This window comes from Camelina sativa, chromosome 10 (genome assembly GCF_000633955.1).
Source record: "Camelina sativa cultivar DH55 chromosome 10, Cs, whole genome shotgun sequence".
Lineage (NCBI taxonomy): Eukaryota > Viridiplantae > Streptophyta > Magnoliopsida > Brassicales > Brassicaceae > Camelina > Camelina sativa.
The window spans coordinates 22,380,332-22,390,197 of NC_025694.1; the positions used below are offsets into that span (position 1 = coordinate 22,380,332).

The window sequence follows — 9,866 nt, forward strand, 5'->3', positions numbered from 1 at the left end:
CGTTAGGCTATACCATTATGACCATCCTTAGTCTATCGAAGATGAGTACGGAGGATGGCTCAACGCCTCAACCGCAAAATCATGTAATGGATAACACAAATATTATGATCTAACCATAAAAGTCGTTTTTTGATATGAATTTGTTAAAAAAAAAGTTTTTTTTTATATTGCAGAAAAAACTTCATTGCTTATGCAGAGAGAGCCGACTCTAAGTTAATGAAGGCCACAATCAAAAACCTTAACGAAGGTTAGATGTATGCTTTAGGGAGTTTGGGGAGGATGTGAAGTTATGGACTAGAATAAACGATGCTACAATATTCGCCATTGGTTCGTATGATCAAGGAATCTCGCCGCCTGGAAATTGTTCTCCTAACAAATACACCAATTTTTCTACTGGAAATTCTTCTATAGAACCATATCTCGCAAGCCATAACATGTTGCTAGCTCATGCCTCTGTTTCAAAATTGTATAAAATAAAGTACAAGGTAATTTGATAAGTCAAGATGTTGAAGCCTTTGGTATTTGGAGACTATCCTGATGAAATGAAGAGAAGTGTGGGATCGAGATTACCGGTTTTCTCAGAGGAAGAGTAACAGCAAGTTAAAGAATCATCTGACTTTCTAGGAATGTTCACTACACGACATTCTCTGTCACAAACCGACCCTCACCTTCTATCTTTCCCATGAACGAAGGCTTCTTTAAAGACTTGGGCGTATATGTGATGTGTATGAAAAAGGGCATTTCATATTGTACTTTTTCAAAAGTGTCAATTTTTAGCTGTACAAAAACCTAATGTCAATTTCTAGCCAAACTGAAATAAAATTTAAATTTCATATCCAATTAGTATAAATAGTGCCAATTTCAAAATGGATGCTCACTCACATGACACATGTGAGAGTGAGGTGTCATCGTTTACAAAAAATAACATCATTTTAATGCTGTTACTATATTAATATAAAAAATAATATGATATTTATCGTTTAGTGTTGCAATTTTTTAGAAAAATATGATAATATAATTTTTAATAATATGATAATATACCCGAGTTGGAGTCTTAGTTGTTGCAATGTTGTACCGGTATCATGCTTATTTTAAGGCATATGTAGGTACAATTATCATAGGTCGTTATGGTATAAATGTTTTTTGGGATGCTAGAGAAGATGGAATATACCATGCTGAGGGTAAAGGAACGCCAAAGTTAATGTACAAGTGGGATGAATAAGTCTAGAAATATATATATATATATATATATATATATATTTATATATATATATATATATTTTGTCAACTCAGAGAGTAAATCTCCAAATCTATGGAGGGGTCCGAGACTAATCTCTTTGGGGAAAGGGTATTCCAAGGGTAAGATCTCCCCAGGTATGCAAATGGGCCGTAAGCAATAGGCCCATACCCATTTGGCCAAAGGGATAAAACTGAGCAATTATGCGCTTGTCGAGAATCGTTCTCTTGCCTAGACCAACATGATGACTTTTCCACCAAGGCTAGAACCACTAGCCCACCACCTCGTTGTTTAGAAATATTTATTCCTTCAAATGAAGTTGGATTCAGATCATTTTTATTGAAACAACAATTTTTCTATTATGTTCTTGTATGGATCTTACCTATTAAAAATAAATTTACACGAAAAAGGAAGAAGAGAAGAACCTGTTTTGGTTTCTTCTTTGATATGAGATCAAAAAACACAATCACAAATCTGATAATTGTTATAATTTTTAGTAGGAGAACAAAGAAAAATTGACGTTTGAGAATAAGAATTGAAGAAGCTTTTCTGTAATAGCGTGAAGAACGCTGAAGACATTCCAAAATTGAGAAGCACTTCAATTGCCACCAAGTTGTTCAATCACATAAACACATTCTCTTACATGTGACTTCTTTATTTAATTTTTTTCATTAAAACCTACAAGTTCTACAAACATTTCAATTGCTCTTCTAACTTGTGTCTCAGATAAGTTATTGATAGATCTTAGACCATCTCCACTGGGAGTTACTCTCAGTGGTTCTCTTCAAATTGAACCTCAAATTTGAAAAAAAAAAATCCTTATTTTGGTCCAACAAGCTGAGAATCGATTCTTTGAGAAGCACTTTGAGCAACCGATGAGAAACGCTACGTGGCGTTTTGCGATTGGAAGATGCTTAAATATAAAAGCCAATTTTCTTCCTCTTTCTTCCCCGACTCTCTCTCTCTTCTCTCTTGACCTAAATGGCGACTCGAGGGCGATTAAGATCGAAACCGGAAAATCTGTGGATTCACCTCGAATCCTTTGATTTTTCCGGCTATAACTGGTGGGCTTTTGGTTGAGGTAGGCGATGGCCACACCGATCGGCTTGACACTAGTGGATTTGAGACATATGCCTATGATTGGCTTTGGATCAAACAGTGAGATGTTTGATGGGGTTTCGTCTGTACCTTCATTTGATTTTCCTTGAACAACTGATGTGAGTTTTAGTTTTCGAAATTCAATTTTTGTTACGCTTATAATACTTATGATTTTGGTTTTTATTCTGATTGTGGGATTTTGCTTTGTTTGTGTTGGTTTCTTTTCTTAGTTTGATGGGTTTCAGAAGAAATCTGTAGAGATGGTGAAGCCTGCAAAGGGTACAACTACACTTGCGTTTATCTTTAAAGAAGGTGTTATGGTAGCTGCTGATTCTTGAGCTAGCATGGGAGGATATATTTGTATGTTTCTTTTTGAATATGTTTTATGTTTATTTCATATTTCTCTATGTGTTGACTTGAGACTTGTGACCTCTCTAAAGATTGAATTACATTCTTGCCGGCTTTATTTCTCTAAAGATTGAAGTTCTGATCTTTATTATGTTAGCCAGTGATATTGTACCTATAAGAAAGTAGGCATTTGTGTCATTGCTGATGTTTTGCGTGTGTGTTTTACTTTTTCCAATCCAGCGTCGTAGTCTGTGAAGAAGATTATTGAAATTAATCCTTATATGCTTGGTACAATGGCTGGTGGAGCTGTTGATTGCCAATTCTGGCATAGAAATATGGGAATTAAGGTACCTAAAGAGTATTTTTTTGTAAGCTTTCTGAATTGATGTCTGCGTCTATCAGTTGTCTTCATTGCAAGGGCATACATATGGTTTCTTTTGATTTCTTGTTTCTAAAAGCTTGTCCCAGTTTATGTTAATGTAGTTTGTTAGCTTGTCTACTAAATCTGGAATCTATGACTCTAATAGAGAGTGTGGTTTGTTTCTTTGTTCTAGTGTCGTCTACATGAGCTGGCAAACAATTTCGGGGGCTTCAAAGCTTCTTGCTAACATGCTCTACTCATACCGTGGAATGGGACTTTATGTTGGCACAATGATTTCTGGATAGGATGAAACAATCAGTACTTCAATCTTTATATCCTAACTGTTATTTCCTTTCTGGTCTATAGTTTCACACAACAAAGCAAAATGTTGAGATGCTTACGGTGGAAGACTTAAGGGAGACAGATTCTCTGTTGGTTCCGGTTCACCATACGCTTAGGGTGTTCTCGACAGCGGGTAATTCTCTATTTCTAACATACTTCTCTTTTAGTCACAATCCCAAACCAAAATCTGATTTTATTTAGTATTATTGTTACCACTCAAACCAAAATCGATTGAAGAAGCCTCAGAGTTAGCAAGAAGATCAATCTACCATGCTACATTCCGTGATGGAGCTAGTGGTGGAGTTGCTAGCGGTATAAGAACGATCCTTTCTTCTGCCAATACATTATTCTTGTTGTTTGTTGTAACTTTACAAGTGTATTAAACTTTCCCTAATCTCTATTATTCAGTGTACCACGTTGGGCATCAAAGATGGACGAAACTCTCTGGAGATGAAGTTGGCGAGTGATGAGACCATGGACAGCTCAACCAAACCACACGGACCTGAGGAGCAACTTGTACCAGAGAAAGCATCAGAGGAGCAGTTTGTACCAGAGGAAGCATCGGAGGAAGCGTTGATTATTCCGGTGGGTCCTCTAACAAGGTCAAAATACAAGAGGTTCAACCAAGCCATCAATGGAATACTTAGGGAGCTGTACAAGAAGCAAGAACACATGACTCAAACCACCTTAATGATGATCACAACTCAGGGTGTTCGATGAAGGGTTAAGTGTTGCTTATGCACTCTTTTTCCCTTGTCAAGAAAACCCAATGTTGCTTATGTTGCTTATGCACTCTTTTTCCCTTGTCAAGTTTTGTTCCATTGGGTTTTCTTGACAAGGTTTTTAATGAGGCTTAAGTGACACTTTCAAGACCCCTATGTCACCCCATTTCGTGGTCCAAGGCCCATCTCTTTGACTTGGCCCATTTTCTATTTTTCTCTTGTTCAAACTTTGCATTTAATGATTTTGTATTTTCCTAGGCATTGTGCATGAGCTTGACCTTTTTAATGCTCTTGCATGATTTCCTAGACATTTATTTCTCCCTTCTCTCCTATTCTCCTTCGACCCCTTCTCCTATAAAAAGTCAATGTAGTTCTCATTTGTTTCTCATCAAACATTTCAATCAAAAACCTTCTTTCTACTTGTTTGATCAGGGAAGTGTGTAGTATCTTCTCAACTTGTCTACTTCTTAGTGTGTCATATATAAGTTGTAATCAAGCCTGTAGTCTAAGAGATCTCCATCTCTCTTAGAAGTACACTTCGTTCTCCTCTTCAATCCGCTGCAATTCCACCTCTTCACCTTCTCCGCCGATCATCTCTCCATTCTGCTGCATCGTCCATCCATTCATCATCATCATTCCGTCCATCCTCTCTAAAATATTGCAAAGTGTGTCCTTGGGAATAGATCCTCATCCAGGAGTCTATCAGCGAGTTACATTACCATTATTACCCAGTGGCTCTAGCCACCGAGTAACATGTGATGGAAGAGGCCACCTAGTAAAGACAGTGATTCTCTATATCTTTTCAAGAGTTTTATAACATCACATGGCTAGTTTTCTTTGTTTATGCTAAGAGTAGAATCATAGATTCATGACGTAGACTTTAGAGTGGCCACAAAATTCTGTGACCCTATTTATATGTTTAAACAAAACCGTCTATGATAAAATGTTTGAACAAAACCTTCTATGAGCTTTTCTTTTCTAGCCAGTGGAAGTTAATTATGCTACGATGATTAGTGAAGTAATTAATTAGACTTGATTGCTAATGGAAAACCCAATTGCTCTCGATTAGCTTCAGTCTTGTATTAGGTCTTGTGTTGGATCAACCCCTATATATATTACACTATTACAGTGTTATAATCCTGTCTTTGTGAATCCTGTGATCATCACTTTGAAAAAAGTATATCTCCTTTGTACAAATGCATGATCGTTTGAAAAAAGACTTGATTGAGCATATCTGGCAAAAAATTGGTGCAATCCAACAATAAATCTTATTCCGAATTTTGGAAAATATGTTTAATGTTCTGAATTTTGGAAAATTTTATTGTTTTCTATTTTATGTAATATAAATAGTATAAATAATTGTTTTATCATTTTAGATTATTAAAATTTGATAATTAATCAACAAAAATTAAAAAAAATATTATTTAAATCATTGAGCAACCTTCTTTGGGATTCTCTAGTGGAGGGATGATTTTGTTTAAGTTTTAAGTGGGTTGCTTTAATTAGTTTAATATTAATTATATGATTAATTAATATTTGAGCAACTTAAGAGGGTTATTGGAGTGGAGATGATCTTAGGTTCTTGTTAGGTTTTGAAAAAGCTTAACCTCGTTATCACTTCAACAAACACCGATTACAAATACATAACCCCGAATCGAGACCTAAATATGAGCACCTTTTAAAGACTCAATCGGACCTAAGAATCTCATAGCGTTCTTCATCGATCTCATCACGATCGGTAACACACTCATCACTCATCAGCAAAGCATAAAAGACTTGATTAGCACCAATGAATTATTTTATACTTTTCCCAACGTTTAATTATTTTGGTATCACAGCCGGTTAAGGCCACTCCGGTGCTGACCCGGAGGGTTAAGATTTCAAAAATGATTTTTGTTTAAAAAAAAAAATTGTTTTCAAAGAAAGTTTCCGGAAACCAGTTTTGTCTTGTACAAACTTGTTCTTGACTTTTATTTTGTGAAAGTTAGTAGGATTCTAATCTTAAGCTCGATTTTGTGGTGAGTGGAAATCAATCCTCAAAAGCGGTGTAAAAACCTGAACCGCAAATGCGCGTGAAGCCAAAAGTGTGTAATGAATGTTTTTTTTAAAGAGGAAAGGTTAGGAGTCAATATCGTGCGAGAGTACCAGGGATAATTCCTCTAGTGGGGAAGGTTGGTGATGAAGAAGACGAAGACGAAGACTTGGACTGTGTTTTATTTTTGTGTGCTTTGCTTGCTTTGATTGAAATTGAGTGTTGCATTATTTCTTTGAGTGAATTATCTATTGCGTGTTGGTTTATTATTTTAGGGAGTCTTTATTGCATCTTCTGGTTTTTGTATAGAAAATTTGAGGCTTTTATCTGTAAGCTTAAAAGAGAGAGTAAGAAGTCCAAGTGAAGATCAGTTTGTCAGGATAGTCAGGAAAATATAGTAATTTTTGTTAAGAGAGACGGAACACCCTAAGATATGTGTGGCGACATTAATTGATAAATGACATAGAAAGCAGCCTTATAACTTGTAGATGAAAGGGAAAAAAAAATGGGAAGGAATCTCATATGGATGATAACACCATATAAGTCGATATGGTGTTGGTAAGAATGTATACACGTGCAACATACAGTAAGGTTAAACAAACTACTCAACTAATTGGAACCTACATAGGCGAAGGAGTGTGGCAATTGTTTCTAAAAATTGGAATGTAAGTTGACATGGAGAAGTTAATGTTGAGGACCACAAACACTATTAAGGTCGATAGTTTTTGGTAGTTTTCCTGGAGTAGTAGATCACAAACAGAAGTTTGGTAGATGATATGCTAGTATGGCTAAACCAATTACTCGAGTCACATGGAAGTACGTGTTGTTAGAGTGGACGAAGGTGTGGGATATTAGCTTATAAAATTCAAATGGACATTTGACAAAATATTGTGGAAGGACATTCTTTGAGGGGACCACAAAGTTTAAAGATGAAGTATTGTATAAAGATCACTATTCAAGGTTATTCTAGTGTTTGGAGAGCACAAAAAGGAATTGCAGCGGAGGAAGTGGAAAAGAGCAGTGTGGGAGGACACCACACATTAATGTAGAATATGAACTTCTACAGAGTATTGTATGTAAGCGTTACAGATGATTAAAAAAAAGTGTCGTGACGGTGAAGATAGGCTGTTATAATTTGAAGTTGTCTTAACCCGAATGGGACATGGTATGGTGAAAATGGAGATTGCTGGTGGATTGTTGCGGTTGACTAGCAATAAGGAGACAATTTGGGTAGTTGTAGCCCAAATAATTACTTTCTAGAAATTGAACATTTTGGAACAAACACAAAGATTAACCAAGAAATCAAGTAGAGGCACTTACCTGGCCTTAGTGGTCAGCTTATCACAATAGATCCATGTTCGTTTGTCAGTCGTTAATTACCAACATCGATCAATGACAACAACCAGAGCTGGCCCAAGCCACAAGCTGATGAAGCATGTGCTTGCGGCCCGGTTTTACGTACAAATTTTTTGGCCCTATTTTTGTCAAAAATCTCTTTTAGTTATATTAGTTAAGTGCTAGGTGGAGGAGTGATAGGTGGCAAGTTGGATTCTCAAACTTAAAATAATTTTTAATTGTTAGTGATGGCTCTGACAACAACATTCCATAGTGATCAAATATTGTTCTTTTGTAGTCGTTGGATCAAAAAATTAATCGCTACATTTTTCGGCGGTCTATAACGTCCAGACGTGCCTCAGTCTTGCTTCGTATATGAGTTAAGTTTTGATCTCTTCGGTTCTAAAAGAATGCCAATATAAATGAAGAAGGGGAAACAAAACTACCACCATGCTAGAAAATCATCTGCAAAATCAACTTTGGGATTTAAGAATTTGAATGTAAGGGTCGTCGTCGCGTCCGGAAGCGAGTTGCTTGCCGGTTTATGAATTCTTGAGAGATCGGCTCTCAACATGATAGGAGGTAGTAGATGTTACTTCGGTTTGGCCATGGACATCCTTGGTAAATCTCATTCGCTGGTGCTTCAAAAGAAGGGTGCTTTATTTTCTTTGTTCTACTGACTCTCTTGAGGTTTTATTGCCGGTTACCTTTGTTTTTAGACTCTGGGAACATGATAGGAGATGGTAAATGTTACTTCGTTTTGGCCATGGGCATCCTTGGTAAATCTCATTCGCTGGTTCTTCAGAAGAAGGGTGCTTAATTTTCTTTGTTCTATTGTCTCTGTTGAGGTTTTATTGCCGGTTATCTCTGTTTTTAGTTTAAGGTATCGTTTCCTTTTTTTTTGGTTGTAGAATTTCTGTTTAGTAGTTCTATCTTTAGACTCTGGGGACATAAGTGTTGTCCGCCGGTTTACTGACTCTGGGGACATCAATGTCGTACGCCGGCTTTAGCTTTGTATTTCACTTTTGGTTACACAACAAGTAGATTAATAAAAATTCCAGTTGACAAAAAAAAAAGAATGTAAGGGTATTTGAATTCAAATCGATAAAAAAGAGGAAAATAAAAACACAAACGAATGTTTCCAACGTTCTTTAGTTTCATAATGTCTCAGTCCATGTAACTTGTGTGTGTCTTTTTTTTGCTAGATAAACGTGAAGTTTCGTTTGCCCACTTAAACAATCTTGGGTATCTTTTTCCCATTTCCCGATATATTTTACAACTTCATGCATATTTATTTAGGTTATTTAATTTCAACAAATAACCCAGGGTTTATTGGACTCTTCTCCTCTCCATTAGACTCTCACAAGCCATTTTATCATTGTGGGGGTAATTTACATAAGTAATCAAACTACTATGTCTCTTGTTACAATTTGACTCGTAGCATGATCGTTTTGACTGTAGAGAAAGAGTCAAAAAATCAAAAAGACTATGTCAGCCTTGCTTTCCATAATATACGAAAAAGAGAAAGAGAAGGGAAAAAAATATTAATTAAGATCCTCCAATACACCCATATAGAGATGTCAAATGGGTATGTCCGCGCCCAAACGGGTTAATCGTGACGGTCCCGTCTTTTTAGTGATTTACTGCGGACAAGTCCGTTATAGACATCGGGCGATGTATCAATGCCCATGTCCGCTTTGCTTAGTTTTGCGGACAAACAGACATGTCCACGAGCATTTTTTCTTCTCCTCCACCAAGCTCCATACGGTCCGTTTGACATCCCTATGCCGTGAACAACAAATATGCAACTATGTAACAATTATGCATTTGTATCGTAAGATTGATAATATCTTCTCTGTTTTATTAACTTTTTTGAGCTATGTAATTTTCAAGTGATCATAATGAAATATATACTATAAACTCTCATATGTGTTTCGTTCCAAGAGTTCAGATGTGTAACAGTGTAAGGAAACTCTCAAAAGTAGTACATAATCCAATATCAATACGTACGTAAAACAAACCGACAAACTCATACAGGACCGCATTTCAACTCAATCATCACAACACGGAGAAAAACAATCCAAGTCATATACTAGTCTTGATAAAATTCAGGGGTTAACATTGAGACTTCCTCTACGGATTAACATCAACGTAGCAAAACAAGTAGAACCATAAACAACAAATGAAAATGTTTAAACTGAAATTTAAATCAAATAAATAGTAAACTGAAAGTATTAAACTGAAAGTATTAAATTGAAAGTATTAAACTAAAATGGAAAGATGAAAACATAAATCTCAAGGTCAAGATGTCTCATTAACCAAATCAAGCTTCATCATCAACAATTGATTGGAAAGAAGGTATTGTCTCATCTTCATCAAATTCTTCATCTT

General features: G+C 36.0%; 1 pseudogene; it reads left to right on the plus strand.

Moving 5' to 3' along the window:
• Window positions 867–4,884, plus strand: LOC104720616 (annotated as a pseudogene).